This window comes from Rhinolophus sinicus, chromosome 16 (assembly GCF_057876585.1).
Source record: "Rhinolophus sinicus isolate RSI-liver-muscle chromosome 16, RSI-T2T, whole genome shotgun sequence".
In the NCBI taxonomy this organism is placed as follows: Eukaryota; Metazoa; Chordata; class Mammalia; order Chiroptera; family Rhinolophidae; genus Rhinolophus; species Rhinolophus sinicus.
In genome coordinates, this window is record NC_142516.1 from 141,564,255 (window position 1) to 141,589,634 (window position 25,380).

General features: G+C 33.7%; 1 protein-coding gene across 2 annotated transcripts in view; it reads left to right on the top strand.

The window, feature by feature from the left end:
• Positions 1–25,380, top strand: part of NALF1 (NALCN channel auxiliary factor 1) — a 577,967-nt gene that overhangs the window by 77,932 nt on the left and 474,655 nt on the right. The gene's annotated exons all lie outside the window — the stretch shown is intronic.

The window sequence follows — 25,380 nt, forward strand, 5'->3', positions numbered from 1 at the left end:
CTCCTTCATGTTGGAATTCGGAATCAATTCTTTACGATTTAAAATGTGCACTTTAAATCTATCTTATTAAATATTATAATTCATCAGCAAATAAATCAGCAGAGAATTCGAACAAGACAAAAACGTAAGCATGCCATGTCATCAAGAGTCATAGCAAGAACATTTCTGGGACTATGTTGTAGAAATGTTTACCGATTTTTTTTTTAACTTATACATTACATACAATCTATATAATATGTTATGAGCCTTTTAAAGTTTATGTTGTCCATTTTTTAAAAATCTCTCTCTTTTGCTTCCTTTCGTATACCTTACATAAAATTAGATTTCTGTTCTAAACGGGCATTGGTGGGTGTATCTCCCTTCCATTACAGCTTTTCCCCATAAAGTGACAGAGCTCAAGAGGCAAATTCGTGGCTGCTCCACATACTAGTTGCAAATATTATATTTTCTCTTCACCATAGTTTCCTTATGTTTAAAATGGAGACAATAATAATTTTCTCATAAGAATGCTGTGACAATCATGCAAGATACTTAATGTGAAGTGTCAAACAAATTGCCAGACACAGAAAGTCATCGGGAAAGATTAGCTATTTTTATTAGGCCATGATTGAATCTGGAAATTTTCTGTATTTTAGGACTTATATCAACGCATATTTCAAGCATGTTTTTACATTTTTGTTTGTCCTAAACTCTGTCAAGTCCTTAAGGGAACTCACTGTTTCCCACTCAATTTTCTATCCATAAGATCTGTCATGGTTCCTGGCACACAGTAGGTATTCAACAACTGCTTGTGTAATTAATGTAATAAATGGACTAATAAATTAAGATATGGTACAGTCTAAGAGCTCATGAGTCAAACTAAACTATTGTTTAGTGACTGTGCTCCTTATGACATACTGTGGCATAAACCCATGCCCTGTTCTTTAGGGATTAATAACTGTATTATTATTATTATTACTGAAAGCTTACCATATATCACAACTGTTTGTACAATTTCTTATTGAATCCTCACTGCGACCCTGTGGATTCAATCACTAGCTTCTTTTTACCTATGAGGAAACTGAGGAACAGAGAGGGTAAAACTCTTACCCAAGGTCACTCAGCTGGTGAGTGAGAGATAGGATTAGAACCCAGGCTGTCTGACTCCAGATCTGTGAGAACCCATCACTACCCTGTATTGCCTCCCACCCTGCTGCGTTCCTCAAATTAAATATTTCTAATGATAATAATGATTAAAAACAGAAAAAAAAAGGACTTTGCCCCAGATTTAGGTCAATTTGTGCATTTGTTTTGTTCTCTCCTGACGGCTTTCAGAAGCTATAGCTGATGGGGGACCCTGCACATCCTTCTTCTCTCTGGCTGCCAAGGCCAGCAAATTGTACAATTGGCATGTGAGAAAAACAAGGACAACTGTCACTGTAGGGCATTTTACTATGTCAGTGTTACTAAGATATCACCATTGAACTGTTATAAGCCAGGTGCATAAGAGTCAAACTGTTATGGCAGCCTAGCTCAGTCATTTCCTGACTAGCCTCAAAGGTATTATTCAGCCTTTCCAACCTCAGTTTCTTCATCTTTGAAATGGTGAGTATGATACTTTTCCATATTATTATAAAGAATAGATGAAATAACATGTGAGAGAACCTAAAATATTGCCCAGCTTAGAGTAGAGCTTTGTGTTTCTTGCCCAAATAAAATGGCAAGCTAATGGGAGACATAGGAATTTATGTTAATAACTGTAATGATACAGTCTCTGAGTTATTTTGAACTAGACATATAAATAAGATGGACATATTCTACTATAGGAATATCCCTCTTGACTCTGAAAAGAGGGCGGAAAGTTTATAAAAATTAGAATTTCTGGCTGGTCCTTGATGAAAATGTTCAGCCCCTTCCAAGCCTGGCTGTTTTAATAACTGTCTGTTCCCATTAATCCATGAGGGCAAAGACAAGAACTGTTTCTCCAACACTCCGTCCTAACTGCTTAGCAGCAAAGCTTTACATACAGTAGGAAATCAATAAATATTTATTGGATAAGTTAGTAAACAACGGAGAATGTAAAAACCAAAGTGATATACTGTGTGTTAGGTTGGAAGTATTTTTAACTTCATTTTACTGATGAAAAAATTAGATTCAGAAAGGTTGTAATTTGGCAAAAAATAGTTCATATAGTCAGGATTAAAAAAAAAAGAGTGTAGAATTTCTGACTTTAAAATCTGTGACTAGTTTCTTAGGGGTTTTGTCCTCCTAATTTTGAAGAAAATGCCAGAATAAAAATCAAATGTTCAAATTTCTTTTGAAATCCAGTGGTGATTGCACATGGATTTCATTCTCCTACAGATTTAAAAGTGTATTGAATCTGTTGAAAGTCCTTTGTAAGGACAGGAGCTTCCACTAATATTTGCAAACCATTCAGCAAAATGAATGGCATGACATACTGAATTGGAGCTCTGTAACACATGTATGCATATAAACATACACACATTTAAATTGACTACAATTACTGCTACCGTAATGAGACTTCTTAAATACATTGGAAATGTCAAGGGAAATGATTGAAGTAAGTGACCGTGCTTGCATTCATTAAAGGGTAAATATTCTAGCCCACTGTGTAGCATAGTAGACATTCAATTAATGGTTGATGAAAAGCATAACAGGATGATTTAATAAATTAATTAAGTTAATAATGAACTGTTTGAACTACTTGAAATTGATCATTTAAGGGGAAAAAACTGTCTTCAGCAGCACTGAAAACATAAAATGATCTTTACAAACTAATTGATTCCAAATTAGGACAAGGTGGACACTTATTATCTTTAAATGATAAGAAAATCAAAACGTAAAACACAAATATGTTTTTATTAAATACAACAGAAAGTTTTTGTAGGATAAGTTTTGGTTTAGAAAATGTATTGATAAATGGAGGGGTATAATTAGGATAAAAAAAAAAAATTAAGGCCCTGAGAATTTTTTTGTAATAAAATTCTTAGTTTGTTCACCCCATGTCAAAATAATCACAAGATTATTTTATTTATAACTTCAAGGTATAGCAATATAGTAGCTTTAAACAAAGACATTAGTCTGTATTCAGCTTTACTTTAAGCTAGTTTATTATATGAGTATGATTTATAATCCTGAACTATGATTTATTATATATATCAAGATAGTTTCACATTTTCTAGTGCTATCTTTTTTTAGCTCATGTTTCTGATGAAAAAATTGGAAATAATCCATCAAGGTGGAATATGAACAAGGTGGAATATGTCAAAGATGTGAATAAAATATATATCACAAGTCAAATAGCTTCTGCAGATACATGGTCAATATACTGTTTACCTTAAGTAAAACCCAGTACTTCCGTTTTATCCTTTAATGAAACTGAGCTCTTTAACAGTAAGAACTGTGCCTACTAGCAAGGTACATTCTAGAAACTCGTTTAATGTTCATTAAATAAAGCAAATGTAAGATGAAAGAAACCTTTTTGAAAAATGTAATAGGTAATGAAGATCTATCGTGAAGTTTTCCATTCCATAAGATGTAAACATAATTTTTAACTGTGAACAATTAAAAACAGTAGAGATATTGTATATACATTTTAAATATCACCTTTTAAAAAGTGTGTTCCATACAACACTGCTTTTCAAGGTTGACAAGTGTTTCACATAGGAATCGAAGTTCTTGGATCTTTTATTATAATAGGCTAATAATGCAAGGCCATGACCCAAGAAGAGATATTGTTGTATTTCCCATGATTATATATCACCAAATAATTTATTTGGTCATTGAAAACATTTGAGGCAAGGCTGCTACAATTTTCAGATTAATTTATCCTTTGCTAATGTATTTTCTGCATTGTGAATAAGGAATTTTTTTTTTTTTTCATGTAACATTTCATGTAACACTTCCAAGACCTCACTGAACTTTTGCTTCAGGTTGAATTTATCTCAGAAAATAGAATACTCATTGTGGTATTTGTGTCTGGATAGGATTTTTTTCAAGTTTGGAAATTCTCCAGAATGCATAACTGATGCATAACTAGATCAGCCAAATGGTCTACCTATTATAATATTCTTTTACATTCTCTACTAATATATAGAAATATGACATATACATATATTATATTTGTATTTATATTTGTATTTATACACATATATATTTAAATAACAATAATTCAACTGAGTCAGTTTTAAAGACCTAACTGGCTTTATTGAACAATTCATGAATCGGGCAGCATCCCATCTAGCGAGTAGAAAGGAACTCCAAAGGATGATGAAAGGAAACAGTTTTTTAAAGGTAGGACAAGGAAGTCATAAACAAATAAACAAAAAAGAATTAGTTCAGGCAAGGTCACCTCCCTTTGGGGGAAAAAGGGGTCAATTAGGAGGATTATCTCATCTTCCTTTGAGGAATGGAAAAGCCTATGTGGTAAATTACCTCATTGGTGCTGACCAGAAAATTCCAGACTGTCCAGTTAGGGGGAGGTTGTAATTGCAATTAGATTAGGTACTAAGTTTTGGTGAGCTTATCAAAAGTGACTCCATTTTGAGCCTGTCTTTTGTTTTGTAACAATATATATGCCTTTTAAGAAAACAGCTGTGAGTGTGTGTGTGTGTGTGTGTGTGTGTGTGTGTCTGTGTCTGTTTGTAACAACTTTCAATCTACTTGATAGCCATTACATATGTTATATATTAATTATGATTATAATTGTAGACCTTCCAAAATCTATATGTTTGTTTACAAAACATTTAAAACAATAAAAATCCAAGTATTTGTCATATACTAATAAAAACTCTGTATTAAAATATCATCTCAAACCAAACTAGAAACTGGGATTTGGAAACATTCAGAAAGTAAAATTAAATGCTGTGTTAATTTTATATTTTGATTAGATTTTTCTGAACTTTAATCACTAGCATAATGCAAATATAAACTGCAAGATAAAATATTATAATATATCATAAGCGTATTTTTCAAATGAAATTCTTTTATGTTCCTTTAAAAAAAATATACATGTAAAGTGATTTTCTTTTTTAAGAGCTAACCCAAACTGCCTTAGTCCTCAGAAGGAGGAAGACAAATGACTATAAGGACTGCTAAAAGTCAAAGAAAATGTAGGCCCAAACCAAGAAAGCAACAAAAGAATTGCCAGAAGCAAAGAAGATTCAGTGAAAAAGGAAGCAGCAAGTTCTGTAAAAGGGGGAAAAAAAGTTTAGGTCATTAAAGATTTAATTGACTAGTCAAAGTTAGAGAACAAAGCCTTCAAAAGAAATTTTACAATGTTCCCATTGAGATTTCACCCAGGTCATTAACATATCTTTCTAATTACACAAGGCAACTCTGAGACAGGCTGTTGGAAAACCCTACACTTTTGAGAAGCATAATTGGATAATGGCTTGAAAGCGATTAGAAGGATCATTGGATAAGACAGTCTGCATTATGTATTTGTGAAACCATGGTACTTTGAAGTCTGTTTCAGAAGTTAAAGCCCAGTTATAGATACTTATGAAAAATACATTTCCTTAAGATATAGAGCTCTTCTTGAATAATGAACTAGAGTTTTTATTCTGTATATTTATGCATAATTTACTATGGATAAATTTTAAATAACTCTCATATTTAAAACTTTAGGCATTCAAAAGCTATATATCACATATGAAGTGATATCCCTTATCAACCCTTATAATGCAAGACTAAACGGATTACGAGAACAAAACAACTCCCCCTGAATTTAAGGTAGTAGCTCCAAACAACAGAAATAATCAAAAGAATGTCTTGGGTAACTCTGGCTATTGCTGGAGATGATTATAATTATATTAAAAAACAAACAAACAAAAGAAAACAAAGCAGATTTTGAGGTCTGAGATATTTATAGGGTTGACATTGATGAATTTTTCCAAGCAGTGACCCAGCCCACTACAGTTTAGTCTCAGGAGCAGGTCTTCAGCAGAAGTAGCCATTGATCTAATGGGGGACTGGTTGGTTTAATTAAGGTTAATGGAACAGTTCTTAAGGTTAAGCACTATTTATTTCTAAACGCTGAAGAATTTGCTGTATCTGCCAATCAGTTAGTGTTTCTTAATTTTATTGGTATATGGAGTTTAAGAATGTATGCTCCTACTTCCAAAAAGTTTCATTTTCTTCTACTTGTTTATCAGGTGTTAAAAATGGAGGGAAACCTGTTTAGAGAACGATTCAAATTGTCCATCCCTGTTCTTAATAAATTCTTTCTGGAGATATCAATGAGTAGAAAAAAATAAATGTGAGTAATTTTGTTCACATCCAAAATGTTTTTGAAACTACTGTGTAATATTAATTCATTGTGCCCTCTTTATGTCAGGATATTTCCATAGATTATCCCTAATCTTGAAAAGGAGTCCCAGTTATAAACAGGTATGTTTATTTTTCTTTTGTAGAATAAAAGCCAAGAATCACAGTAGTAAAATAACTTGCTACAATCATACAGTATTTAGCCAGTCAGAGCTATCATTTTATAAATAAACTATTATCCATTACTGAGTGCTTACTATAGGCTAGACATTATTGACAGAACTGTAGATGTATGCCTAATTTTATTCTCAAATGAATCCTAAGAGGTATGCATCATTGACCCCATTTTCAGTTATGGAAACTGAGGCACAAGTAAGTGAAATAACTTGTTGAGACAGACTGAGATTTGCATTCAGGTCAATCTGCCTCTCTTTCTGCCTGTTTTTGTCCTCTCTGTGGATGAAGTCCCTCAGAGTAGTCTCTCAAATGACTGCCCAGCAATGATTCCTTGAGTATCCTTGCTTTCTTAGTGTCTCTTTCCCCTATGCACGTCTCCTCACTCTTTAACATACCTCTTCTTATATAGAAACATGAAAGTGAGAAAAACACTCTGCAAAGATTTAGTAGTGCTTTCAACATATACCAGAGCAGGGTATGTAAACAGAAAACTTCTCTTAAAATGGCATTGTGGGGTTATACATACATAGACACACATTTGTGTATATGACTTACATGAAATGACCATTAGTTGGCATCCATGTGACTCTTGCACTAGTACATGACAGCACATGATGCAGTTGATAATTCTCCCTAGCTTTAAGGTGCTAATACGATTCTAGGATACTTCTCAGAAGGAATACACTTGTCTCCAAATTGGTATATAGACATGTGACCTGGAATATTCTGATTTGGACCACAAAACGAAATCCTGTGAGCCATTATAGAGCACTTTAGGACACTGGAATAGCATTTAATAAACAGTTATTGCTTCAGAACACTAATGCAGGGCTAGAGTCCACCTCTGCTGCCCAATTACACTTGGATGTATGTCAGGGAGAGGGAAACCTGGACCCTTAACTTCATTTCATCTGGCCCTGAAGGCAAATAACAGAAAGTGACAATCCATTTATTCGTAAAACACAATGTGAATTTAACTGTAGCAAATCTACCATAAAAGGTCACCTGGTCTGGATTTCCATTTTGTTACTTTTTGTCTCTGCACATGGGTGACATTCATTTGTTTCTATGTGAGAGAACCACACCATGGGGTATTTTTGCATCCTTTTGCACACGTGAATCTCTATCTGTGTTTTCTTCCTCTTCTGTTGCATTTTCCCTCTGGCTTTTTTACTCTTTTATCTCTCCACATTTCTAATTCTTTTTGTTGTCAATTGCCCACTTCCTTTAGCCATAATATAAAATAAAATTATAAGAAAGATAACTGAGTCACTTTTTGGCTCTTTCTGTAATACGAAAATAAAAATTAATTTGCTTTTACTTCTGTAGATTTCAGTTGATTATTTTTATGCATCAGAGGCCTTTAAAACAAAGAATTGGGCATGAGTCCACTTTCTCTGCCTTTCCATCAACTGTTTTCAAGAGAATATATGGAATAAATATATGATAATTTGCAGTTTAGAAGTTTTGTTACATTCAATTTATTTTAGTGAAATTTGTCTTATATTTTAAATTGAATCAGCACTCTTCCAATGTTGCTTTAACACAAAGGTATCAATATCTTTATAATATGAGAGGATATTTTTCTTATGTTTTACTTAGACAGATAGAAATCTGCTCATAGTTTGACAATAATTCTAAAATACCACGTATAACACTCAACCCATCTGCTTAATTTAAATCTGTATTGTTTACACATACTGACTCAGATAATACCTTAAGACAGCAAATTAACTACAGATTTCAATACGTATTTCTCCTATCATTAAGGCTAATAGGTCTGCATTTTGATCTGTTTTGTAGTAAAATTTCATTTGAAAGAAAGTTAATTTTTAGTGACCTAAGCATGCATTGTCTTTATCTGATTTTCACTTGATTTAAAAAGAAAATGTTTGGTGAACCTATTGTTACCTACGACTTACTCATTTGCAAAGCAGCGTTTCTAACACATCGGCTAAACCATCATTTGCTGTCTAATATGAAAGACATCTCTTTTGTGTACTTGACCACTAGGAATGGTACTCAATCATCGTCCTAACAGGGCCCTCAGTGAGATTTACTAAGGTTCTCAGGTGGCCACAGCCCCTCATAGTAGAAAGGGAAGGGGACTGCAGAATGGAGCATTATGGCTGCACCTGTATCATGTCTCCAATTACACCCTCCTGCTAACTCAACTTGAAGGAGACGCATCGGATGTAAACAGTGGTAGCCTCTGATGGAACTCTTACGGATGTTCTTTCTCTTTTTAATATTTAAAAGGAGCAAAGAAAAAGACCAGCCAAAATACAGTTATTTTTTAAAAGGAGACTAATGTGACCTAGATAAAGAGGAATTTAAAACAGCTAGTTGATTACACCCGAAGGGATATGATTTGTCATAGACATAGGATGTCCCTCAAATATTTATAAAGCCTTAATAATAGGTATTCTCTAAATAGTTCATCCTTTTAAAACACCAAATCTAGGTAATATTTATTAGTTTAAATATTTATTAACTTAGTAGGCTTAAATAAGCTAAGATTATATTATATTTCAGTGAGATGAGGTTTTATAAATGATGCAAGTAAGGTACCGTGTTTCCCTGAAAACAAGATCGGGTCTTATATTAATTTTTGCTCCAAAAGATGCATTAGGGCTTATGTTCAGGAGATGTCATCCTGTAAAATCATGCCAGGGCTTATTTTCCAGTTAGGTCTTATTTTCAGGGAAACATGGTATCTATTTTCATTTATCACAAATATAAAGAGTGAGGGGCAGGGATTTTATTTACTGTGTGGTCTCATGAGAGACCATTCAGTTTCATTTTTCAATCTGTCCTAATTTTTTAAACCTATCCTTGTTTTTAAAATCGATCCTTAAATAGTGTAACCGTGTGTGTGTGCGTACAGACACAGACTCGTACATTTATATATACACGCATAATTGAAACGAAATAAGTATTATATAACTGTACTGAGCTCTAATAACTAACCAAGATAATACGACACTTTAGTATGCTGCTACTTATGTAACCAAACTATACTGCCTCATCCACATTAACCTATACTGAGACTTGGAATTTTGTTGTTAGATAAATATTTTAAGGGGAAATTTAGAAACCCAACTGGACTGGATTCATTTAGAACAGATTCTGATGATGCCCAGATCTTTGGAAATGTGTATTTATGGTTTGTTGAACATTTGTGGAGCAACGAAAATCTGTAAATTGCAATTAACCCAACAAAGCTGAAAAATGAAGTTGTGAGATTTCAGTATCTCTTCTGCTGAGCTGCTTGTGAGTGTGGTGGTGGGGATTTTTGTTGTATTCTAATCCTAGCAGCATATTTTCTTTCCATTCAGTTATAACTCTTCATTCAGAGAAGTGGCACATATATCTTCTAGATATTTCTTTCAGTGGCTGAGGAGCGTCTCTTGTTTTAGAGAGAAGGTATTAAGGACGCCATAATTTGTATTGACTTGAAAAATAGGGACTGGATAGCCTCCATGCATAAACTACTCTCAAGTAAGACAAATCACTGTATAATCTGTATTAGTTCTTTCAGTCCAATGGCTGGAAAATTACTAATCATACATAGCTCTCCAAAGGGCTTGACTTGAGAACATACAGTTGAACTCAACACAGAGAACATTTTGCTAGAGAAATTGTAAGCTTTGCTAAAGTATATCCCCATCCATCTCTGTTTGTTTTGCACTGTTTCCACTGATTTTACTGATTTTGGTCATCTGATGAATATTTTTGTGTTAGAAGAGACTTCTAAGTATTAGCTATTATGCTTTACATATTTGAAAACACAGAATGACCATTTTGACATAGTTACAGTGATTTTTAGGTGCTGGTTTTAAGAAGTCAAATGTACTTGCTGTTCCTTGTCTGTATTTTTCTTACATTACTGTCACCTAGATGAGAAAGAGTCCCTTTATTAGAACACTTTACAAAGTACTGATATCAAGGTTTCCTGGTCTTTCTCTCTGCCCCTCCTCCCATGATAAATAGATAGATAGACAGATAGATAGATAGATAGATAGATAGATTGATAGATATAGATCTAGATATAAACATAGATATATAGATGTATAGATACAGACATATTTATAGATTATAAAAAAGGCCAAATATATATATATATATATATATATATATATATATATATATATATATACATACACACACATATATAATAAAGCATGGCCTCGTGGTGTTGCAGTATCTTTCCATCTATTTCCTCTCCTAAAATGCCCAAGTTCCACAATATTTCCACCTCAGCTGAAAAAAGTGGGAAATAAAACAAACCAGTCACCCAAGTGCGGACATTTCTTTGATGTTATAGTACCTCAACTCACGTGGCCTGGCAGGCTTTCCCAGAGCTCATGGGACAGAAAGTTTGAAGACCAAGCTAAGAAGATCGAATTGTGAAGACTGTTATTATCAACTTAAATGTACAGTGTAAAACAGGAGGGAGAAATGGTGGGTAACACACTTAGGATAGGGTGTCAGAGGGTTGGGGCAGCTTGTGATCAAGTAAGGTAGACCTCTCACCTGTGCTGGGGAAACTCATTCAGATGACTGGATATCTAATAGCTCTGTCTTTATATAAATTTATATAATATTGATATTAATTCAATGATACAAAATAGTAAATATTTTACTAGGAGAATGTATTATATTTCTCCATATTTCATGACAACAACAAATATACCAGTCAATGACAAAAATCATTTAATAAGTTTTTTATTAAGTTTTCTGGTAATATCTATTTAATATTTTTTTATAAATGTTGTTTCATGTTGTTTGTTTCAGCAAATAGAAACAGACCCCAGAGCTTTAAGAAATATATTTGAAGGAAGTTTGAAATGGAAAAAATCCTATCTACTGTTTTTCTCCCCAGTGAACTGCGAAGGGCTGCCTTTTTTTTTTTTTTTTTTAATTTTCACTATGGAAAATCTCAGTATAGATCCAGATGTTCTGAAAGTACATAATCTGAGAACCAGTGATTTAGTCTGAAGAAAATAATAACAGGACAACTAAATAACTGTTTTACAGCTGTAAGTGGACATTATATGGAGGACGTCATCCAGTGATACTTAATTTACTGGAGTCTCTATTTTTATCCAGTGAGGTCTGACTGGTGACTAATTCTTGAGGAAGAAAGAGGAGGTTTAAGAGTATTTTAACTGGATTATCTCTTATTTATGTAGATACTGATTTTCACATTATTTTTCATTTCTGTTGTATTATGTTTACAGGATTTAAATATATGCATATATATTTATGAAATGATTTGTTGGATGCCAGAAAAAAGTATCAAAACAGGTGTGGTCTTTGTTATTCTTTGCAGTATCTACAAAGGCTGGCACACAGAGGTTGGAAAATCTGTAATTATTTTGCTTGTCTCAATTCTCTTTCTAAAAACCTTGTAGTGGTTTCTTATTGCCCCTCAGATTCAATCAAAACTCCTTAAGAAAATTTATGACACTTTATTTTTTAAAATAATAGTTACATTTTTAAGTGTGGTGAAAAACACATAACATAAAATTTACCTTCTTAGCCATTATTAAATGTACGGTTCAGTAGAGTCAAGTATATTCACATTATTGTTCACAGATCCCCAGGACTTTTTCAGAAATTCCTTACAAAACTGAAACTCTGTACTCATGAGACAGCAACTCCCAATTCCCGCCTTCCCCTAGCCTCTGGCAACCACCATTCTATGAGCTTTCTTAAGCTGCCTCTTGACTATGCTGTTTGATTTTTCTCTAACCCATCTCAAAACCTGCTCTACAGTTACACACTGCCTCTTTCCATTTGCCGTGCAAACTCGCATTTCAGGACTTTCATCCACGTTCTTCCCATTGACTGGACACTTGTCCCCAGCTCCTTTTATGGTTAACTTCCAACTCAACTTTTAGATCTACGCTTACAAGGCTCTCTTAGAGTGGGAGATGTACACCTACTGTGTTCTCTTATATGTACCTTATATTTCCAACTATCACAGCAATTGGCTTTAATTTTTTTTTTTTTTTCTGGTAGAATATGAAACCTTTGCAACTACAGTCACTAGCTACATAAATAAGAATATCCAGTCTTGACCATCATTTTATTCCTGGCACCACAGCATACACTAAATAAATACTTGTTGACTGTATAAATGGATCAGTGCTCAAAATACCTAAATTTGCATCTATTTTGTCACTACTGGTTGTGTGCCCTTGGATATATAAAGAGAATGATGATGACAATAATAATAATAGTTGCAATACTAATGACAGTAGTAGCAAGCTGCCATCCTAACATTTACAGAGCGCTTATTATGTACTAGGCATTTTTTAGCCCTTACTTATATTAACTCATTTAATCCTCATAATAACCCTATGCAGTAGGTTTATGATTATGCCTTTTGTCAGATGAGTAATGAAGACTGGGTTGTTCAGTGATTTATCCAAGGTCATACAGCTCAAAAGAACAGAATAGTCCCAGAATCAGACGTTCTGAATCTGAAGTCATGTTCAGAAATATTATTGCTTGATATGCTGGGGCCCCGTTTCCTTATTTCTAACAAGAGTTATAACCATTTCAAATATGGGTGCTGAACATTAAATGTTCTAATCTATGCAAGCTTCTTAGCACAGTGCCTGGTACATAGTGAATATCCAGTTAATGACGACATTTACTGTCTTAATATATGTCAAGCGCCTTGCTCAGTGCTTGTAATGATGTAGGCTTTCCATAAATGTTAGCTCCTTTCTTCTCTCTCTTCCCCCATAATCAGAGCAAGTCAGAGGCAACTACTAATGCAAAAGAATTAGGTCCAGAATGAATTACAATGGCCACTAAGAAAATGAGTTACAGTTGGTATAGCTGTAGTTGGTATAGCTGTATACAGTTGGTATAGCACAAATTTAAGAAGAAAATAGCATCCCACAACTGAGTGCTGATGCTTTGCTGTAATAAAACTGTCTAACATTTGAATAATACTTATAACTTTGAAAGCATGTTCACATTTCTCATGTCATTTGTACTTCACAGCTGACCTTGGCAGAAAGGATGGAATATCACCATTCCCATTTTACGGTCACTTGCTGTAGGTAAGAATAGTTAGGGTACAAAGAAAAACTAGAAATTGTCGTTTTTAGATTAGTTGTTCTGTTAAAATATACTTCCTCATCGAACCAGGACACTTTTGAAAGTGGAAGGGGGAATTTAACAAGTTAGTACAGCAGACATAAATGGGGACTGCCAACCCAGAGGTATGGTGCCCTTCCTTCTACTCATATTTTTCTTCATCGTGTTCGCCCTTTGTTTCCTCTGGCTCAACAAGCATCACACTGATTTAAAATATCCCTCTTCCTTGATCTTCAGAAGATGAGTTATTCCTCCACCTGAGGGCTTCCGTAATTCCATTTGCTTTGCACACATATACATGTGAAAATTAAGGGTATCTAGTTGGGAAAAAAATGAGAAATTTACCTTTAAATAAACAATGAGAAATTTCTCTTTACATAATGACTCTGCAGACATATGTGTATGTAGTAAAATGTATATATTCATCAGTCTGTCTCCTAGCTTCTGGTAGTGCCATGTTCCTTACCGTGTAGATGCATCAACTGATCCTGTCTTCACATAACATTCTCCCTGCGGGTCTGTGTCTTGACATGGTCATCTTCTGTGGTCATATGGGATTAGGGACACACCCTACTCCACTATGACCTCATCTTGACATTACATTTACAATGACTCTCTTTCCAAATAAGGTCACATTCTGAAGTACTAAGGGTTAGAAATCAGACATTTTTTTGGAGGAGCACAATTCAACCCATAATAAATTGTAACAACAATCAAAACCAATCATATTATAGAAGGACTTGCCAATGTTGCACAATTGGTATAGGTCTCTTTTGTGTTACTTTGTGTCTTCGTAAAGCAAGCAAATGCAAGGATTAATTGTGTCTGCTGAAGATACAACTTTATAGTGACCCTGTCTTTTCATTGAATGGAATGTGATGGGATTCAATTTTATAGACAGAGATTATAGAGTTACTAGAATGTAAGAACATTTTGCTTACATTATTTTCTCCACTTCCTATGTTTAAAAGATATGAAAATTATTTCCCTTTTTAAAGAGTTTATACAATTACATTAGGGTTTTATTGATAATTTTGTGTTGATTATATTGATTTTATATTTCTATCTTAGAATAGTAGTTGATTGGAAGGGAAATAATTTGGCATTTTAGTTGAATTATAGATTATTACGAGATAGATACTTCACACTCTAGAATGTTGAATATGACAAAGAAGTTATTATTGTAACCGTCTCTGGTTGCACATAAAATAAACAGCATAGAGGTATGTGGATGGGCTCCGTTTCAGCAGAACACAGCTGGAGGAAAGGGCCGGTAGGATTGAGGAAAACCATTCTGGTAAGAATGACCTGTCTTCTGGCAAGTGATCAGCAGTTTCAAGCAGTAAGTCCCAAAGAGAGGAGCAAAATAAGTGCTGTTTGAAGGTAGCTAATCGAGGCTTCAAACCAAGAGGATGCATAGAGATGCCAAGAACGTAGGGCAGAAACAATCACAGGTAGAAGGCTGGCTAATGGATTGTGCGAAAGTGGAAGGGCTGGAATTAGCACCTGATCTGGCAGGTGCCGGCTCGATGAGGTATCCCCTTGGATTAGTTGTAATATGGGTCTGGACTAATGAGAGCCATGCTTTATTTTTCTGATCAGCAAATAAAACTCCTGAAATTAGCTTTTAGAACAGGTCTATCCTTCAGTGACAAATCTAAGAATTTAATTAATTGCATAAGGGGAAAATGTGTGTGTGTGTGTGTCTGTGTGTGTGTGTGTGTGTGTGTGTGTGTGTGTGTACAGAAGCATATATTGACCTGCCTTTTTCAAAACAATTGAAAGAGATACTTTGGGCTTAATGATATGCACAGATCTTTATGTTTACAATGACTCTTTCCTATCTATTAGACAAAATTCAATGTTTTTCAGAGGAGGGGACTGCATTTTTATAGATCTCTAGCTCCTTACTCTGACAATAGACTTTCTCTAGTATCTGTTGAATGAACCAAAACCAAGGTCAATTGTTAACTGGACTGTGAAGCTGTCCATAATATTCCTCTTCATCTTTCCCAAATTGCTTTCTCCCCAATGAAGCCTCTGTTATAGTTCTGTCCATCGTCTCCATAAATCTCCCACCCTTCTTCCCACCATGACGTTCATGGACTGTCTTCCTTCCTTGTTGCTAATACTGAGGCTATCGCACATTATCAGCCGGATCATGTAGGTTTCATTCCTTCCTGTGTTTTTTCTCATTCCTCCATACCTGCCTCATCACAGCCTTGTTCCTTGTTTAAAGGCATGGGCCCTGTCTCGAATCGCTTCAGAGCTTATGTAGGGCAAGGCTTTTGTGTTAATCTAAGTCTTTAGTCCGAAGTGATATCTGCATATAATCTTTTCCTTTGCAAAGTATCTTTGCGTATTTCCAATGAGGAAAAACTGGAAGTTAAGACACACATGTCAGTTTGTAGCCTTTCATGTGAACTTATTAAATAAAATTTATGACAATAATGCATCAAAGAATTCATGAGACTAATTGTGAAGATTAATGTGACAAGTATATCTAATGTCATTACAAGGAAATCAGGTCCTTAAACCTTTGAATGTGGCCAAACAATTAATTTCACAATGCAATGAGTCTCTTATCCTTGTTTATTGTGTGAAAGAGAAAGTGTGGATCTTCTTTCTGAGGTTAATTGTTGCTTTCACTGCTCACACACCCTCTTTCCCTGCACCATTTAGGACTGCCTCTGACCCATGATGTACTTGGGAAATTGATATTCACAGTTTATGAGCCACAAGGAATAATTTAAATAGTAACAAATCCCTGGAGGTATTCAGTATAGTTAAGCATGCATGTTGCATAAAGGATGGAATTTTTATAATGACAGTTGTGGAGATACAAAAACTGTGCAGACCTGCCTAGGCCAATATTTGCTTAATTTTTTTATGTACAATGTGGCACCTCCATGATTTTGTATTTTACATGCATTGGCATTAAACTCATTTGACATGTGCTTATGATTGATTTAAATAGGAGGCTATATTCTATTTCTTTGCTCCTCAAAGTGCAGTCCATTGATCAGAAACATTGGCATCACCTGGGAGAACTTGCTAAAAATGCAGAGTTCAGGTGCCACCCTCACCTACTAAGTCAAAACTGAATTTTAACAGAATCTCCATCCCAGTGTTTTTTTAGGCACATTGAAGTTTGAGTGTTGTTCTACCTCTCTATGAAATGTCCACTCTTCGTAGACATGAAGTAGGATTTTGTCTTGAAACATTGCCATTGTTTCATAAAAATGCCTTCTCTTCTAGTTCCTACCTGGCAGATGGGAATTTTATAGGGGAGTCACACCAATGAAATATTGCAAGGAAACATTAGACATCGTGTTGTTAGCAGCTTAAAAAGCAAGATTACATTAGCTGCTCTGTGTATAACAGGACTAACTCTCACTGAAAGTAGGGTCTTTCTCATCAGTGACCCATTTGTCCTTAGTTGTCACATCTGTATTTCGTGTAGAAAGCTATAGGATTGTCATGGTAGTGTATATAAGTTAAATGTTAAGCCAAATGAATTTGCTGGATCTGATTTTCATTGTAAATAACAGAGCTCCATGGTTGTCCTGCTTAAGATGTTATATTCTGAGACAAAATTACCAGCTGAGACTTTGGGTCATTTCTACCTCTGCAGTAGACTGTAACTTTCTCCTACATGAGAAAGACGGGGAGGCGGAGGAGGGAAGGGACGGGAGGGGGAGGGAAAGGGAGAGGACGCACACATGCTTTCAAGCATATTTAGAATTAATTTCGAGCAGCTCTAATAGTTTTGTCGATCAACCTAAGTTCATTACAGAAGCTATGGCAGTTACAGAGATAAGTAGAGAATAATTCCTGCCTTTTGGGCATTCATAATTTAGTATGCAAAATGTATTGAACAGAAATCACTTCAGTATGAAATGCAACAAAAGAGCTTCTGATTACTTTTGGATGGGGTAATCAAAAAGACATTTTTGATGAACTGGTATTTAACTGAACCTTGAAAGATATGTGGCACTCCAACAGGTTAAAAAAAGCGTTTTAACTGTAAGCAACAGTGTGAACAAAAACAGGAAAAACAAAACATGATGAGGCATGGAGAGAAGTTGAAAAAAAAAAAAATGAAAAAAATGAAAAATGAAAAAAAGTCAAAAAGTACTGCCAAAAATTGAAGAAAGAGAATTCTACTTGCCACTACTCCAAAATATGTACGTCTTCTCACCTTTCTAATAGCTGGGGTATGTAAGTGTATTATTCTTGTTAATATTGGTTGATGAAAATACTCAAGTGAATTTAGAAGACAGATGTGTAAAGACACTTCTTAAAGTAGTTAACTAAAAATCATGTGATCTCTGAAAACATTGAGAGCCACCTTCTCCAACTTTCATATGAAGGACAAAAGTCCTTTCCTTCTGGTTGCCATTAAGGTTTTGTTGAAATTCATTTATTGGAAGGCTTCTTCACTGGTATTTCTAGACAGCTTTTCGTAAGCTCTTTTTTTCCTTGAGTTAATTGGAAATTAGATGAAAACCATATAGTGATCTATTTGTTTGTCTATTCCTGACCTCAACTTAGGAAATTGGGAATACATTCTTTCCTTCTGCTTAGACTTTTGGTGTTTTTCTAAGTAAACACTCAGATTCTTTAAATGTTCCATATGTGATATAATACACGTGTGTGTGTGTGTGTGTGTGTGTGTGTGTGTGTGTGGGTGTGTTTAGAAAATTTCTCAGTACCGTGGTATTCCTTTTTTGGATTGTTCCAAGGCTTCTGAATCTACTGGACTGACCAGTAAATTCAAATCAGATCAAAGGCTTGTCAAATAATTGCATTTAAAAAAAATATCACTGTCATGTATCTAAATTCACCTTTATTATGTAAACAAAAATTCACTTAAAATGTAGGAAGAAAATAGTCACAGAATAAAATAACCGCTATCTGACAACTTAATTTTACCATGTAGAGCAATACTATGTGCAATACAGTCCTCATTTTTCTCACTTTCTTTTTACATGGATTAGAGAAAATATATTCATGGTCAGCAGAGCAACATTTTCTGTGCACTCTTCTATGTGATCTCTGTTTTGTTACTATGTTAAAAATGTCATCTTAGAATTGAACACATACTTTGAAATGTAGTCTTCTCCTGTTTGGCCATGCCAAACATTTGTGTCAGCCTTATCATTCTGTTTGCTCATCTTGCATTCAAAGGAAACTCTCAGGCCTGTTACTCCACATCTTTATTTGTGCAATTAACTTTTGAACCTAAAAGCAACACTTTATATTCGTCCTTGTTCAACTTTTTCTTGTAAGTTTTTACCCAGTATTGCCTTTTGTTGAGAACTTTAAAAATAATGGTGATGTATCTCTATAAAGTTTATTTTCAATGTCTTCAGGTTGTCAAAAAAATTGAGCAAGAAAATTATATAATACTCCTCACAGAATGTATTCTGTGTATCAATAGTATGTCTTATTTCTTTTCCCTTGACAGAAATAAAAATTGAATCAGTTTTATGTACTTTTAAAACACTCTGCCAGGTTTAAGTTTTGGCAAATGCAGCTTTGTATTTCATCATCTGTTCAACATTTTTTTATAATGAGTTTTTAAAAATAGAAATTGTATATATTTAAGGTGCACAGCATGATTACACACACACACACACACACACACACACACACACACACACACACACACACAGAGGGTGCCAAAAATGCATACACATTATAAGAAAGGAAAAAATTGTAATAAAAATTGTAATAGTCAATATATACTGATAACCAAAGATGAATACAAGCCATGTTTGACTTCTGCAATTACAAGAGATGCTCTTGCAAAAGTGGTTACCATCAGCGTAAATTTTAATACAGTTTTTCCCTTCTTAAAATGTGGATACATTTTTTTGCACCCTCTGTATATGTATGTATGTATGTGTATATATATATATATATATATATATATATATATATATATATATATATATATGTACAACACAGATTTGAACTGTACCCATATAATATATATAGTGAAATGGTTACTACAGTCAAGCTAATTAACATCCCATCTCCTCAGTTACAATTTTTTGGTGTGTGATAAGTGTACCTGAAGTCTACTTTCTTAGTATATTTTCAGTGTTGAGGACAGTATTATTAAGTACAATCAACATGCCTGTACTTTAGATATCTAGACTTATTCATTACATAATTACAAATTTGTACCCTTTGACCAACATCTCCCCATTCCCTGCCACCCCCTCAGCCCCTCACAACCACTATTTTACTCTTTGCTTCTATGAATTTGACTTTTGTTTTTGAATTCCACATATAAGTGAGATTATATAATGTTTGCCTTTCTCTGTCTGACGTTTTTTTACTTAGTAGAATGTCCCCTAGATTCATCCATGCTGTCTGAAATTGCAGGATTTCCTTTTTTCTCATGGATGAATAATATGCTGTTATGTGTGTGAAAATACACACACACATCTTTATCCATTCATTTTTTGATGGGCATCTAGCTTGTTTTCATATCTTGGCTATTATGAATAATGCTGCAATGAACATGGAAGCATAGATATTTCTTTGAGATACTGATTTTTTTTCCCTTTGGCTGTATATACAGAACTGGGATTGCTGGATAGTATGGTAGTTCTATTTTATAATTTTTTGAGGAATCTCCATACTGTTTTCCATAATGGCTGTACCAATTTACATTCCCACCAATAATGCACCACGGTTTCCTTTTGTTCACATCCTCTCCAACATTTGTTATCTTTTGTCTTTTTAGTAATAGCCATCCTGACAGGTATGAGGTGATATTTCATTGTGGCTTCGATTTTCATTTCCCTGATAATTATTAATGTTGAGTACCTTTTCATATATCTGGTAGCCAGTTGTATGTGTTCTTTTGAGAAATGTCTATTTTGGTCTTTTACTCATTTTTAATTCGGTTGTTGTTGTTTTTTTTGCCATTGAGTTGTTTCAGTTCCTGATGTACTTTGGATATAAACCTCTCATCAGATGTATGGTTTGCAAATATTTACTCCCATTCTGTAAGTTGTCTTGTCATTTCGTTGATTTTTGTGGTTTTTTTTTTTTTCTGTGCAGAAGCTTTTTGGCTTGATGCATTAGCATTTGTCTATTTTCATTTTGTTTCCTATGTTTTTGGGATCACATTCAAAATGTTATTGCCCAGACCGATGTCAAAAATATTCTCTGTGTTTTCTTTCAATAGTTTTATAGTTTCAGGTTTTGCATTTCAGCCTTTAGTCCATTTTGAGTTGATTTTTATATATGAAGTGAGATAAGGGTCCAATTTCATTCTGCTGCATGTGGAAACCAGTTTTCCCAGCACTACTTATTAAAGAGACTGTCCTTTCCTCATTGTATGCTCTTGGCACCTTTGTTGAAGATCAGTTGAAAATAAAAGCATGAATTTTTAAAGTTTTGGCAAACACAGCTTCATATTTCTTTATCATCTGTTTGTCATTTTCAAGAAATGGCTTCATTGTTTTTGCCATGACCAAACCTGTTGTTTAAATTAAAACAACAAGAAAGAAGATTTATTATTTTACTGCCAAGAAATTCAACAACTAATTTGGGGTAAGGAAGAACTAGGGACTAACAAAAGTTCATTGGTAATTTCAGAAAATCTGAATGGATTGAGGCCATTTTATAAAATGAGTGAAAGAATCTATATGTACAAGCCAGTTAAAAACTAGAAAAATGGCTATAAATACTTAGAAAAATAATGACTTAAAGAAGTTAGAAATGTGTTATTATACTAGGAAATATCTTGAATAAGAGGACAAATATCCAAAGCAAAAGTAGACGGGCCCAGGGCTAGAAGGAGCATTACAGAAGAAAGCGTTTTTATTTTTTGTTGACTGTTTATTTAAAAGGTGATGCGTTGACTATGAACAAATTGTTTAGAGTCTGAAACCCCTTTGAAAGGCTTTAGAACATAAACTGATTGACTTTAAAAAAGCAAATATGAATCTCATAAAAATCTGTTTTCATCTTATTAAACCATAATACTTATATTATGGCCAAAGTCTAAATGGTGGCTAATACAATGGTGAAAGACAACTAGAAAATTAATAGACTGACAATCTATTTTAGAAGAAAGGAAAAAGATAGTGTTGGTAATAGATATAGCGTTGGATAGGTAGTCAAAACATCTGACACACCATTAATTACTAAATTTAATTCATTTAAAAATTTTATTTCATTGTGTACCAGATAACAGTGATTGATCTTTCCTACATATATTACTGTTTTTTAAAAAGTTGACATTGATAAAATAATAAAAATTAATATATTTTGCAAAATTTAAAATGTATGTTTTTATTATCATATGCAAAAATTCTAAGTGTCTTGATTACATTAAGTTTATTTGATATTAATTTAAATTATAAATGTAAATATACAAAAATATGTATGTGTAACATAAGTATATGTTATATATGTATAATGTGCTTATAGTCAGTAATAAAGCATTAAGTTTGGGTTTCTTTTAAGTTTATATTGGAGTGGGCAGCCACTTATAGAGTATATCAGTCAATTTCTGCATTATATTCCTCATCATGATTTACCATTGGATACACAACTATTTTACAGGGCAGTGTCTTAATCAGGTTTGAATTTGTACATATTCAATACCATTCAGCAGGTGATATGTACAGTAGAAACATTAGTAAAATTTAACAATATCTGTTTGATAATATAATTACAGTTGATGCTTGAACAACACGGGTTTGAACTGCACCCATCCACTATACGTGGATTTTTTTCAATAAATATACAGTCAGCCTTCTATATCTCCAGGTTTTATATCCACAGATCCAACCATGTATCAAAAACAGTATTTTCGATCCTTGGTTGGGAATCCGCAGATGAGGAGGGCTGCCCATGTGAATTATTCTATGCCATTTTCTATGAGGGACTTGAGCATCCTTGGGTTTGGTAATTATTAAGTTTTAATTAAGTGGTTTTAGTTAATGGTTTGCTTTAGCTAAGTTTTGGGGGAGTCAAAAGTTATGCACAGATTGTTTTGATGACGTGAGGGGTTGGCTCCTCTAACCCAAGTGTTGTTCAAGGGTCAACTTTATTTTATTTCAATGAGGTGAGTTGATCTAACTTTATAATTGACAAATAAATAGATACATTTAAAGTAAAATAGTCAATCCAGTTAGTTTTTTTGTGTTTAATCCAAAGACAAGATGTTGGATACCATATAGCTATTATTGTTTTTTTATCTAAATGATTTTCCACAGCTCTTTACAAAACAGAGATATTCTTCAATGTCAGTATATCATTATCTTTAACTTGAAAGAAGGCCTCCATAAAACATACAAATGAACTTCTCTTTTACCTCTACCTTGAGCAAAGCAAGGTGAAATATTATTGGAGTATGTTCTGCTGTTTTGCAATGAACCTTATAGTAATCTACCCACTCCAGAAAGGTTAAGACATGTCATCCAGCTGAAACTTCCTAAGTCTACAAAATAGATTATTTTATGGTAAAGCAGCTTTCCTTTCTAAGTATGTTTTGCCCTGGAGGAAATGAAATTGCTGCTTTAGAATGCTTCATAGCACATTCCACTCAGCATTGTAGTTCACAGAGATAAATCAGTTTCTGCTCTGTTTTATCATTCACTCAAGAGGCCTCCAAATTAAGGTTGCCACCTGTCAGAATTTCACCTATGAACCCTAGGATGTAGTCTTTAATGGAGGATTTCTATGTTGCTTTTTTTTGGCTGTCCTGCAATTATAGCAAGATTTAAATATCTTTTTTTTCAAATTTAACACCTTAGCTTTCTAAATGAAAAGTTACTTAAAGAAGTTTACTTTCTGATTTTTAATATTTTATTATATGATTTTATTGTAATGGACTTATATGGTAACATTTGATAAACTGTCATGTAAGAGCTGTGATTCTCTACTAGAATTGTAAGTGAGAAGAATATAATTATCATTTTAGTGGAAAGCTAATATTTTCTTAAAAATATTTTTACTTGATACTATAACATCGCTGTTTGTGGGTTTGTTTTGTCCACTGCTTTTCCTTGTTTTCTATTTTTCCTTTTTCATGTTAAAGAAATCCAAAATAATATTGTGGTGGCTAGGGATTTGCCCCAAAGAATAATTTTCATTTTCTTTTCTTTCCTTTTCCATAAAGAGTAGGGTTCATATTATCCAGTTTCATTCTAAAACACATCCAGATATAAAATGTCAAATGGATTAAGTTTATGATGAGACTTGTAAAAATATGATGTTACTCAATTTGGTATCAGTTAAATATTGGCTGAATAATTTTCTCTTCCTTGAGAAATTAGATTCCCATGGTTACTTTTTGAAAAACCTAGACAGATCCTTCTGTTGGACAGCTTGATGATCTTATTGCGTTTTCTAGTCTTAATGGATGATAGCTTTATCCTGAGCTGGCTCTGTTTTTGTGCAGTTGATGTGCTGAGCTTCTAGACCTCTCCAATGTGGGGGCTGTTGACCACATGTTACTATTGAGCACTTAAAATGGCCCAGTGAGATTGAAGGAATGCTTTGGTACAATTTTATTTAATTTTAATCAATTTAGCTGTAAAAACTGATGCAGTGTAAAATAAATTTATGTTAAGCATATCTTTGTTTAGCCAGAAGTATATTTTTGACCTTGGAAATATTAGCATTTGATTGAGGTATGCTGCAAATATTAAATAACAACATTTTGAAGATACCATATGGAAAAAGAGGAAGTAGAATGTCTCAGGAATAATTTTTATTTTGATTACATGCTGAAATTATAAGATTTTAGATATATTATGTGAAATAAAGTGTATTATTAAACTTAATTTCACCTGTTTCTTTTTTTAATGTGACCACCAGAATGGTTAAAATTACCCATGTCATTTGCATTACATTTCTATTATACAGGGCTGCTCTGGCAATTCAGGTGGCGGGAGGGATAGTTCTCTACATAGAGGTGAACTTCTCAGTAAATTCCCACACAACATTTTCTCCACCATGACAGATTCTTTCCTTTTAAATTAATTCAGAGAAAATCTTAAAAGAGAGTTTTCCAAAAATATGATATTGACAATGTTAAAAAGTTTTCTTAGGATTTAATATGCTGTGTGCTATAGCTAGAGAAAATCATTATACCCTGAAGCATTTCCCAGCTTGACTTCCCATGAGCCTGCCTTAAGGATAACATGCTATGGGTCAGATGATCAGATGTTGGGAAGTATAATAATGGTTATGTGGGTCTTTATTTTGGTCATCTTTTATTCTAATGTCACAAATGGAAGTGCCACACATAGCATTGCACATGTCTACTACACATATATTTTGTTATTTGACACTTTCCCCTGTGGCTAAATGGCCTTTTCCAACTGGATGACTTTAGATTACTCACATACCTCCTCTTGTTCTTTCCCTCATTCTCAGACTCATTCTTTGTGGGTGAAAGAACAAATAACATTAGTAAATCAAATTGTGTGTGTGAAATCCCTATCCCAGCTAAACATTTCTAATTTTTATCACTAACTTCAATTAAATATTCAAGACATTATTAAATATCAGGGCATTCAATGATACTGATTCAAAATTATTATTGACTAAATAATAAGAATAATTCTTGGGTCAGTTCACAAATATTTATCAAGAGTTTACATTGTGCAAAGAACTGTGCTGTTGACATTGGAGATTCGGCAGTAATAGACACATATAGAACTTAATAATCTGATCTCATAGAGAATAACTATCAGTAAATGCCATTCATTGCAAAAATTGCCAGTGCAGTTATAGTATAAAGACTTGCTCATTTATTATGTTGTGATTTCCTTTTTG